Here is a 12,983-nt window from a genome sequence, read left to right on the forward strand (position 1 = left end):
TTCTGTGGATAGTTCTGCTACAAACCTGATCTGTCTTCCCTTGTAGGTTAGGGACTTTTTTCCCTTGTTGCTTTCATGATTCTCTCCTTGCCTGAGTATTTTGTGAATTTGACTATGATATGCCTTGTTGATGGTCGGTTTTTATTGAATCTAATGGGGGTTCTCTGTGATTCCTGGATTTTGATGTCTGTGTCTTTCTCCAGGTTAGGAAAGTTTTCCGCTATGATTTGCTCACATAACCCTTCTACACATATTTCTCTCTCTTCCTCTTCTGGGATCCCTATGATTCTGATATTGTTCCTTTTTAATGAGTCTCTGATTTCTCTAATTCTTAAATAGTGCTCTTTTTCCTTAATCTCCCTCTTTTTTTCTTCTTCATTATTTTCTATAAGTTTGTCCTCTACATCGCTGATTCTCTGTTCTGCCTTGTCTATCCTTGACGCCACTGCACCATCCGTGATTGCAGCTCAGTTATAGGATTTTTAATTTCATTCTGGCTATTTTTTACTCCTTTTATCTGTGCAGAAAGGGATTCTAATCTATTTTCGACTCAAGCTAGTATTCTTATTACCATGATTCTAAATTCTGGTTCAGACATCTTGCTACAAATATGGAACGCTTCACGAATTTGCATGTCATCCTTGCACAGGGGCCATGCTAATCTTCTCTGTATCATTCCAATTTTAGTATACGTGTTGCTGAAGCAAGCACAGCTTTTGAGTTTTCTGTGTCCCTGGACCTGTATATCTGTTTCCTTCCAGGGATTAGGGAAGTTTTCTATTATTGTTTCTTGAAATAAATTTTCTTCCCCCTTTTTCTCTCTTCTTCCCCTGGGACTCCTATGATGCAAATGTTATTATGTTTCTTGGAGTCATTGAGTTCCCTAATTCTATTTTATTGATCCAAGATTTTTCTTTCCCTCTTTTGTTCAGCTTCATTATTTTCCATAATTCCATCTTCTATATCACTTATTCATTCCTCTTCTTCCATTCTTGTGGTAATTCCATCCAGTCATTTTCAAATCTGTTATTGCATTTTTCATTTTGGCCTGTTGGTTTCTTAGCTCTTATCTCTATGGTAAGGGCCTCTCTGATGCTGTCCATGCTCTCCCGAAGTCCAGCTAGTATCCTTATGATTGTTGCTTTAAATTCTAGATCAGGCATATTATTATATCTGTTTCTATTAGATCCCTGGCTGTGATATTTTCTTTTTCTTCCTTTTGGGATGAGTTCCTCCATCTTGGCATTTTGTCTAAGACTATGTCTTCTTTTCTGTGTTAGGAAAAACTGTTTGTTTCCTGTTACTGACAGTAATGACTTTATAAAGAAGAGGTCATATAATGTCCAGGACTGGTGCTCACGAAGTGTCTCTGATGTGTACTTCATGAACTCTGCTGCTGTGTTTTGGCTGCTCTATTCCTCAGGTCAGTCAGCTGCAGAGTTTCTCCTTGCTTTCAGTGAGCAGTGTTTGGACCTTGGCCAGAGTGTGTCCAGCTTCAACTATGTATGGTCTGGTCTGCTTGTTAAAAGATACCTAATGCTATTTCCACTAGAACTGAAGCTTTGCAGAATGCTATGGATAGTAGACATAAGTGCTTGTGGGTTGTTTTATTTATTTTTTTTAATTTTGTCTTTGGTATTCTGGGGGAAGAGCCTGCTGAGCTGATCCTAAGGCATACCTGCCTGAGAAAAGCAGTACCAGCAGAACACAGGGCATCCAGATTCGGTGTAAGCAGGTTAGCCAGCCAATGTTGGCACTGTGCTGTTTACTGAAGTTGGTTTATTCTGAGCGGCAGGAGAGGGAAATTGCACCAGCCTGCTTCTTTGTCCCTGGAGAGGGGACTCTGTGCTTGTTGCTCTCAGGAAGCACTTTCAGAGGAGCAAATAATTTCTCCTGTGTGTTACAGGCATTTTTCAGATTGCTGATTTCACACTGTCTCTGGTTCACTTGCCTGTCTGAAGCAGCACAGGACACCTTGGTCTCTACCCTAGTCAGGCCTGCTGACTTTTAAAATTGCAAACTTCAGGGACCTTCTGTAACGAATACCTGTATTAGTCCTCTGGGAAAAGGTTTCATTTCACCGGGACTGATGCAGCTTTGACCCAGAAGGTCAGTCATGTCAGAGCACAGGGGCATGGGATTTGGAGCAAAGCAGGCCAGTGTCCAGGATAAGCTCAATAAGTGTCTCTGTGCCTATGCTGAAGGGCATGGGAACAATACGGTTCCTACCACCTCTTTTGTCCACAGAGACGCAATGCCATGTCTCACAGATGTGCTCCAAGAATAGAGAACAGTCTTTCCCCATGCATCTTAGGCAGTCCTCAAAACGTGCCTTCTGCCCCTGGGTTACATGTCTGCCTTCTCCCAAGGAGTAGGGCAGCACACCATATGGCTATATACCAGCCATGTTGTGGACCTATAAAACTCCAGTCTTTGAGTCTTACTGGTTGCAAAAACTCCTGAAAATCGGCCCATCTCATTTTCCTAGCCACTGGCTTTGAGTACGTGTTCTCATGAAATCACCTGTGCACTTTTCTTTTTCTCTCTCACCTTTCTCCACAACCAGGGGTCCCTCCCCTCTGAAGCACCTGTGATCTGTTTCTCCTCCAAACCACATCTCTGCACTTACTACCTTCCTCTAACTGGCCTCTTCTCTCCCTCTTATTGTGTGGTTTGTTCTATCAGTCCTCAGTATGATTTCTTGACTATTCAGAATGATTTTATAGTTACCTAGCTGTGTTCAAGGAACAAGGCAAGCCTGGTGTCCTCCTACAATGCCACCATCTTATTCCCTCTCTCCTTTTTAAAAAATTGTTTAATTAATTAATTAATTAATTTAGAGGGGGAGGGGTTAAGAAAGAATCCCAAGCAGGCTTACACCATCAGTGCAGAGAGCCAGATGCATGGTTTGATCCCATGAAACTTGAAATCATGATCTGAGCTAAAATCAAGAGTCAGATGCTTAACCAACTAAGCCGGCCAGGCACCCCACTTCTCCTTTTTTATTTCTTCTTTGACACTCTGGTGTTCAGGAGTATGTTTGTCAATTTCCAAACATTTGTAAATTTTCCAATTTTCTTTCAGCTATTGATATCTAATTTCATTGCATTTTGGTTGGAAAAGGTGTGTGATATTATTTCAATATTCTTAAATTTGTAAGGCTTATTTTGTGACTAACATGTGATGTGTCCTAGAGAATGTTCCTTGGGTATTTGAGAAAAGTGTATTCTGCTGATGTTTAAAAAACTTCCTATATGTCTTTTTTATGTCCATTTGGTCTACAGTGTTGTTCAAGTCTGCTGTTTCCTTATTGATTTTATCTCTAGATGATCTATCCATTGATTAAATGGTGTATTGAAGTCCCCAGCTATTAATATACTGCTATTTTTCCTTTCAGTTCTGTTAATATCGGCTTTTTATATATATGGTTTTTGATATCTGAGGTGCGTGTGTGTGTGTGTGTGTGTAGATGACAGATAGATAGGTATTACATTTGCTGTACACTTTTAATGAAATGACTCCTTTACCATTGTATATATATGACTTTGTCTCTTGTGACAATTTTTTATTTGATGTCTATTTTGTCTGATTTATGTATAGCTACTCCTGCTCTGTTTTGATTACCACTACGTGGAATACCTTTTTCCATCCCTTCACTTTCAGCCTATGTGTGTCCTTAATGCTAATCTGGGTCTCTTGTGTGCAGAACTTAGATTTTTTAAATTCATTCAGTCATTCTAAGTCTTTTGTTTGGAGAGTTCAATCCATTTACATTTAAAATAATTACTAATAGGCAAGGATTTACTATTATTATTTTGTTCATTGTTTTCTGACTATTTTGTAGTTTTTTTTTGTTCTCTTCTTTCTCTCTTTTGCTGTCTTCCTTTGTGATTTTATTTATTTATTTACTTACTTATTTTTAGTGGCATGCTTTGATTTCTTTCTCTTTACCTTTTGCGAGTCTACTACAGGTTTTTTTCTTTGTGATTACCCTGAGGTTTACATAAAACGTTTTATAGTTAAATAACACTTATTTGTAAAATAGGGAGGCTAGACTATTTGATTTATCTAATTTTGTTTTAATATTCTGTTATTTTTAATCTGTTGTTAATAATCTGTGATTATTAATAGGTAATTTTCAGTTCATTAGGTGAGTTATTGAATCCAGGAAGAACTTTGGTTTGAACAGAGAGGTTCAATCAACTGACTTATGAGGTTGTGGAATGGTGAGGAAAAAGGTAAGTTTCACAGGTAACTCAATACAACATACCCCAAATGGAATTCACTGCTTTCTTCCTGCCCAGGATTATCTCTCTCCAGTTTATTTCTCCACATAATTTTTATTTTATTTATTTTTAAATATTTTTTTACGTTTATATATTTTTGAGAGAGAGAGAGGGAGCAAGGGAGGTGGCAGAGAGAGAGGGAGACACAGACTCCAAAGCAGGCTCCAGGCTCTGAGTTGTCAGCACAGAGACCAACACAGAGCTTAAATTCACAGACTGTGATATCAGGACCTGAGCTGAAGTCAGTTCAACTGACTGAGCCACCCAGGCGCCCCCTCCACGTAATTTTGTAGAGTATCTTTGTAAACATACAAAATAAATTGTGACACTCCCCTTAAATATTTAAATACAATTGGCTGCCATGTGTGTCAGGATAAAGTCCAAACAACTTAGCATAGGACCTGAAGTCCTACATTTTCTAGTTCCTGCCTATCTCTCTAGACACAACATAAATCCCATCATCTTCATATGCCCTATATTAAAGTTGTGTCTAATTAGTCTTCTACACACTCCTGTCTCTCTTTCTCACATGTATTCTTTTTCTCTTTTTCAGACCTTTGTATAACTTACAGCAAAACCAAAATAAAGTAAGTTTCATTAAGACAGAATTCTCTAAGAGAGTGCTTATCGGATTTTGTACAATCCAACCAACCAAGTCCTTAATACTCAGGTAGAGGCTGCCCACTGTAAATACATTGATTTAAAAGGATAAAGATATTTCAGCATAAAACTTTATTTGGGTAATGAAAGTGTTTAAAATATCAATTCGCTGTTCATAATAAAAAGTAAAAATGGTTTATTCTAAATGGACAAATACCAACATCCATAAAGGCTAGAGAGTGAATCTGGATATTAACCTTAAGTGTTTCTCACTAAGGAAAACTAATAATATTTATAATGGTTTAATTTTTTTTTATTGGACAAATTTAGTCTAGCTTGGTTTCTCTTTGTGTGTCCATTAATCTCATCCCATATGATTTTTTTGGAACAGTTCCTTCCTGCTCCAATTTCTAATTCTAAATGGTAGAAATTTCTTATTATTTGCTTATGATCTTCAAATACTCAATATTTATCCACCAGTTTCAACAAAAGGATGTGCCTCCTTCCAATAAGGCATGCAAATTTGCAGTTGATTTTAGAACATTTCTTGCTTCTTGACCCACAGATTATGTATCTGCCTTCTCATGAGCAGCTGGAATCTCTCTGACATACTAACATCTAACGTGTTGTGACAAAGAGGGCATTTTAAACTCCCTTTGCAATCTGAACTGGGCCTTAGAAAATAGGTGGAACTACAGATTTCACCTACACCTACCTAAATAACCCAGAAAACCGCCAGAAGACTAGAACGGAGTCTCCGGAGCCAAGCGCAGACTAAAGGCCCACGGAAGAGGGTACGAAGGGCAGCGAGGTGGTGCGTGCTCAAAACACTGGCGGGAGGGAGCCGGGATGGAGGGGCGGCCCGGTGGCCAAGCGGAGCCCCCGAGTCTGGCTTGCAAAAGTGGAGGGGCTGGATGGAGTGTGTTCCGACAACAAGCTGGACTTGACATCAGGAAGGTTATAAGCTAACAGCTCTGCTCCAAGAACAAGAGGGCTGGAGGAAAACGGGAGGGAGAGTTGTTGAGCCACGGACCACAGAGCTCAGCTTGGTGGGGAACAAAGGCACTGGCCAGCGCCATCTCCCTCGCACATCCCCCAGCCAAAATCCCAAAGGGAACCAGTTCCTGTCAGGGAACTTGCTTGCACCGCGCAAACACCCAATGCTGTGCTTCTGCGGATCCATCCCTCCAGCGGGTCTGACTCCCTCCTGGTGCTACAGGACCCTCCCGAAGCAGATCTCCAAAGGAAAAGCGAGCTGAGCCTGCCCCTACCGCCCCTGTGCACCTTGCTGATCCACCCCAGCTAATACGCCAGAACCCCAGCACCACAAGCTTGGCAGTGTGCAAGTAGCCCAGATGGGCCACACCACCCCACAGTGAATTCCGCCCCTAGGAGAGGGGAAGAGAAGGCACACACCAGTCTGACTGTGGCCCCAGCAGTGGCTGGGGGCAGATATCAGGTCTGACTGCGGCCCACCCACCAACGCAAGTTATTCAAGACAGCACAGGGGAAGTGCCCCGCAGTCCCGACCACTCCAGGGACTACCCAAAATGACGAAACGGAAGAATTCCCCTCAGAAAAACATCCAGGAAATAACAACAGCTAACGAACTGATCAAAAATGATTTAAACAATATAACAGAAAGTGAATTTAGAATAATAGTCATAAAATTAATCACTGGGGTTGAAAACTGTATAAAGGACAGCAGAGAATCTCTTGCTAGAGAGATCAAGGGACTAAACAACAGCCAGGAGGAGCTAAAAAATGCTATCAACGAGTTGCAAAATAAAATGGGACACTATGGCTCGGATTGAGGAGGCAGAGGAGAGAATAGGTGAACTAGAAGATAAAATTATGGAAAAAGAAGAAACTGAGAAAAAAGAGAGATAAAAAAATCCAGGAGTATGAGGGGTAAATTAGAGAACTAAGTGATGCACTAATGAGAAATATACGCATAATTGGTATTCCAGAGGAGGAAGAGAGAAGGAAAAGTGCTGAGGTGTATTTGAAGAAATAATAACTGAGAACATCCCTGATCTGGGGAAGGAAAAAGGCATTGAAATCCAAGAGGCACAGAGAACTCCCTTCAGACATAACTTGAATCGATATTCTGCACAACATATCATAGTGAAACTGGCAAAATACAAGGATAAAGAGAAAATTCTGAAAGCAGCTAGAGATAAACGTGCTCTAACATATAAAGGGAGACCTATAAGACTCGTGACCGATCTCTCTACTGAAACTTGGCAGGCCAGAAAGGAATGGCAGGAAATCTTCAATGTGATGAACAGAAAAAATATGCAGCCGAGAATCCTTTATCCAGCAAGTCTGTCATCTAGAATAGAAGGAGAGATAAAGGTCTTCCCAAAAAAAACTGAAGGAATTCGTCACCATTAAACCAGCCTTACAAGAGATCCTAAGGGGGATCCTGTGAGACAAAATACCAGAGACATCGCTACAAGCATAAAACATACATACATCACAATGATTCTAAACCCATATCTTTCTATAATAACACTGAATATAAATGGACTAAATGTGTCAACCAAAAGACATAGGGTATCAGAATGGATAAAAAAACAAAACCCATCTATTTGCTGTCTACAAGAGACTCATTTTAGACCTGAGGACACCTTCAGATTGAGAGTGAGGGGATGGAGAACTATTTATCATGCTACTAGAAGTCAAAAGAAAGCTGGAGTAGCCATACTTATATCAGACAAAGTAGACTTTAAATTAAAGGCTGTAACAAGAGATGAAGAAGGGCATTATATAATAATCACAGGGTCTATCCATCAGGAAGAGCTAACAATTATAAATGTCTACGTGCCCAATACCAGAGCCCCCAAATATATAAAACAATTACAAACAAAAACAACTTATTGATAAGAATGTGGTAATTGCAGGGGACTTTAACACTCCACTTACAGATACGGATAGATCATCTAGACACACGGCCAATAAAAAAACAAGGGCCCTGAATGAGACATTGGATCAGATGTACTTGACAGATATATTTAGAACTCCGCATCCCAAAGCAGCAGAATATACTTTCTTCTCGAGTGCACATGGAACATTCTCCAAGATAGATCACATACTGGGTCACAAAACAGCCCTTCATAAGTATACAAGAATTGAAATCATACCATGCATACTTTCAGACCACAATGCTATGAAGCTTGAAATCAACCACAGGAATAAGTCTGGAAAACCTCCAAAAGCATGGAGGTTAAAGAACACCCAGCTAAAGAATGAATGGGTCAACCAGGCAATTAGAGAAGAAATTAAAAAATATATGGAAACAAACGAAAATGAAAATACAACAATCCAAACGCTTTGGGACGCAGCGAAGGCAGTCCCGAGAGGAAAATATATTGCCATCCAGGCCTATCTCAAGAAACAAGAAAAATCCCAAATACAAAATCTAACAGCACACCTAAAGGAAATAGAAGCAGAACAGCAAAGGCAGCCTAAACCCAGCAGAAGAAGAGAAATAATAAAGATCAGAGCAGAAATAAACAATATAGAATCTAAAAGAACTGTAGAGCAGATCAATGAAACAAAGAGTTGGTTTTATTGAAAAAAGAAACAAAATTGATAAACCTCTAGCCAGGCTTCTCAAAAAGAAAAGGGAGATGGCCCAAATAGATAAAATCATGAATGAAAATGGAATTATTACAACCAATCCCTCAGAGGTACAAGTAATTATCAGGGAATACTATGAAAAATTATATGCCAACAAACTGGACAACCTGGAAGAAATGGACAAATTCCTAAACACCCACACGCTTCCAAAACTCAAACAGGAGGAAATAGAAAGCTTGAACAGACCCATAACCAGCGAAGAAATTGAATTGGTTATTAAAAATCTCCCAACAAATAAGAGTCCAGGACCACATGGCTTCCCAGGGGAGTTCTACCAGACGTTTAAAGCAGAGATAATACCTATCCTTCTCAAGCTATTCCAAGAAATAGAAAGGGAAGGAAAACTTCCAGACTCATTCTATGAAGCCAGTATTACTTTGATTCCTAAACCAGACAGAGACCCAGTCAAAAAAGAGAACTACAGGCCAATATCCCTGATGAATATGGATGCAAAAATTCTCAATAAGATACTAGCAAATCGAATTCAACAGCATATAAAAAGAATTGTTCACCATGATCAAGTGGGATTCATTCATGGGATGCAGGGCTGGTTCAACATTCGCAAATCAATCAACGTGATACATCACATTAATAAAAGAAAAGATAAGAACCATATGATCCTGTCAATCGATACAGATAAGGCTTTTGACAAAATTCAGCAAGTTTCTTAATAAAAGCCCTCGAGAAAGTCGGGATAGAAGGAACATACTTAAACATCATCAAAGCCATTTATGAAAAGCCCACAGCTAACATCATCCTCAATGGGGAAAAACTGAGAGCTTTTTCTCTGAGATCAGGAACACAACAGGGATATCCACTCTCACCGCTGTTGTTTAACATAGTGTTGGAAGTTCTAGCATCAGCAATCAGACAACAAAAGGAAATCAAAGGCATCAAAATGGGCAAAGATGAAGTCAAGCTTTCACTTTTTGCAGATGACATGATATTATATATCGAATATCTGATAGACTCCACTAGAAGTCTGCTAGAACTGATATATGACTTTAGCAAAGTTGCAGGATACAAAATCAATGTACAGAAATCAGTTGCATTCTTATACACTAACAATGAAGCAACAGAGAGACAAATAAAGAAACTGATCCTATTCACAATTGCATCAAGAAGCATAAAATACCTAGGAATAAATCTAACCAAAGATGTACAAGATCTGTATGCTGAAAACTATGGAAATCTTATGAAGTAAATTGAAGAAGATATAAAGAAATGGAAAAATATTCCATGCTCATGGACTGGAAAAATAAATATTGTCAAAATGTCAATACTACCAAAGCTATCTACACATTCAATGCAATCCCAATCAAAATTGCACCAACATTCTTCTCGAAACTACAACAAGCAATCCTAAAATTCATATGGAACCACAAAAGGCCCCGAATAGCCGAAGTAATTTTGAAGAAGAAGACCAAAGCAGGAGGCATCATAATCCCAGACTTTAGCTTCTACTACAAAGCTGTCATCATCAAGACAGCATGGTATTGGCACAAAAACAGACACATAGACCGATGGAATAGAATAGAAACCCCAGAACTAGACCTACAAATGTATGGCCAACTAATCTTTGACAAAGCAGGAAAGAATATCCAATGGAAAAAAGACAGTCTCTTTAACAAATGGTGCTGGGAGAACTGGACAGCAACATGCAGAAGATTGAAACTAGACCACTTTCTCACACCATTCACAAAAATAAACTCAAAATGGATAAAGGACCTGAATGTGAGACAGGAAACCATCAAAACCCTAGAGTAGAAAGCAGGAAAAGACCTCTCTGACCTCAGGCATAGCAATTTCTTACTTGACACATCCCCAAAGGCAAGGGAATTAAAAGAAAAAATGAATTACTGGGACCTTATGAAGATCAAAATCTTCTGCGCAGCAAAGGAAACAACCAACAAAACTGAAAGGCAACCAACGGAATGGGAAAAGATATTTGCAAATGACATATCGGACAAAGGGCTAGTATCCAAAATCTATAAAGAGCTCACCAAACTCCACACCCGAAAAACAAATAACCCAGTGAAGAAATGGGCAGAAAACATGAATAGACACTTTTCTAAAGAAGACATCCCAGTGGCCAACAGGCACATGAAAAGATGCTCAACGTCACTCCTAATCAGGGAAATACAAATCAAAACCACACTCAGATATCACCTCGTGCCAGTCAGAGTGGCCAAAATGAACAAATCAGGAGACTATAGATGCTGGAGAGGATGTGGAGAAACGGGAACCCTCTTGCACTGTTGGTGGGAATGCAAATTGTTGCAGCCGCTCTGGAAAACAGTGTGGAGGTTCCTCAGAAAATTAAAAATAGACCTACCCTATGACCCAGCAATAGCACTGCTAGGAATTTATCCAAGGGATACAGGAGTACTGATGCATAGGGGCACTTGTACCCCAATGTTTATAGCAGTACTCTCAACAATAGCCAAATTATGGAAAGAGCCTAAATGTCCATCAACTGATGAATGGATAAAGAAATTGTGGTTTATATACACGATGGAGTACCACGTGGCAATGAGAAGAATGAAATATGGCCCTTTGTAGCAACGTGGATGGAACTGGAGAGTGTGATGCTAAGTGAAATAAGCCATACAGAGAAAGACAGATACCATGTGGTTTCACTCTTATGTGGATCATGAGAAACTTAACAGAAACCCATGGGGGAGTTGAAGGGTAAAAAAAGAGGTTAGAATGGAAGAGAGCCAAAGCATAAGAGACTCTTAAAAACTAAGAACAAACTGAGGGTTGATGGGGGGTGGGAGGGAGGGGAGGGTGGGTGATGGGTATTGAGGAGGGCACCTTTTGGGATGAGCACTGGGTGTTGTATGGAAACCAATTTGACAATAAACTTCATATATTGAAAAAGAAAATAGGGGGCGCCTGGGTGGCACAGTCGGTTAAGCGTCCGACTTCAGCCAGGTCACGATCTCGCGGCCCGTGAGTTCGAGCCCCGCGTCGGGCTCTGGGCTGATGGCTCAGAGCCTGGAGCCTGTTTCCGATTCTGTGTCTCCCTCTCTCTCTGCCCCTCCCCCGTTCATGCTCTGTCTCTCTCTGTCCCAAAAATAAATAAACGTTGAAAAAAAAATTTAAAAAAAAAAAGAAAAAGAAAATAGGTGGAATAAAGGGATAAGGAAGAAAAGGAAGTAAATTCGAAGAAGGGGAAGTAGTATAAACAAAATCATGGAATCTGGGGTGTCCTTGACAGTTGAATAAGGCAGTAAGGAGGCAGATCTGATTGGAGTTAGAGGGTACATATTCTGAAAAAGTGGCATAAAAGTTCCTCTTGCCAAACATGTTCTCTCTTTGTCTTTTTACCTCTTACTAGCTGCTATTTTCTGTTAGAATTCTCCTACCCAGTAAATCTTATTTAGGTGCCTTTAATTTTTAAATTTTTATTATTTTTCCTATTTTTTTTTGAGAGAGAGAACATCAGCAAGGGAGAGGGGCAGATAGAGAGAGAGAAAGAGAGATAATCTTAAGCAGGCTCCACACTCAGCACAGAACCCAACACAAGGCTTGATCCCATGACCCTGAGTTCATGATCCGAGCCAAAATCAAGTTTCAGGCGCTCAAGTGACTGAGCTACCCAGGATCCTAGGTGCCTTTTAGTACACTGTCTTAACACCCTCTTATTCCCTACCAAATAATTTATCGTACCTGATAGCAATTTTTCCTATTCATTTGTCACTTCCCCTGGACTAGTAGTTCGCAAACATTAGCATGTATCAAAATCACCTAAAGTAGGGGTCAACAAATGAGTGTTCAAAGACCAAATCCAGCCTAGATTCCTGTTCTACAAATAGTTTTATTCAAGCATAGCCACCGCCATCTTTTTATATATTGTCCATGCCTGCTTTAGTGCTATAACAGCAGAGCTGAGTTGTGACAGGGACCTATGATCAACAAAGCCTAAAATATGTACCATATGGCCTTTAACAGAAAAAAAGTTTTCGTGTTATTCCTAAAGGACTTCTTTAAATTCAGATTTCTGGGCCTCACTCCTAGAGTTTTTGATTTAGTAAACCAAGAGTAGGCCCTCATAATGTGTAGTTCTAGTAAGTTCACAGGTGATATCAATGTTGATGCTGCTGGCCTAGGACCACACACTAAGAACCGCTACCTTAGATTAGTGGATCCCCAACTTGGCCAAACATTAGAATGATCTACGGAGCTTTTAAAAATCGATATGTCCAGCCCACAACTAAACCAATTAAATCATAATTGCTAAGGCTAAGACTCAAATTTAAGTACATCTAATTCCCCAGGTGATTCCAATATGTGGCCTAGACAGAGAACTCTTGCTCTGTAAACTCTGGGAGGAGAGTATCTCAACCTTAGACTTAGGCAAGTACCTGACATATTGTTAGTACTAAAGTAAATGATTCTTAAATGAATTAACATTTTTGCAGGCAAGTAAAATTATAAATAGAACTC

At 39.8% G+C, this 12,983-nt stretch overlaps 1 non-coding gene across 1 annotated transcript; it reads right to left on the reverse strand.

The window, feature by feature from the left end:
• Positions 1–604: 604 nt before the first annotated feature.
• Positions 605–711, reverse strand: LOC123595477. The gene has a single exon (XR_006711180.1). It is a non-coding gene; the product is annotated as a U6 spliceosomal RNA (small nuclear RNA).
• Positions 712–12,983: the final 12,272 nt, after the last annotated feature.

The sequence above is a fragment of the Leopardus geoffroyi genome, chromosome X (assembly GCF_018350155.1).
Source record: "Leopardus geoffroyi isolate Oge1 chromosome X, O.geoffroyi_Oge1_pat1.0, whole genome shotgun sequence".
Classification (NCBI taxonomy): domain Eukaryota; kingdom Metazoa; phylum Chordata; class Mammalia; order Carnivora; family Felidae; genus Leopardus; species Leopardus geoffroyi.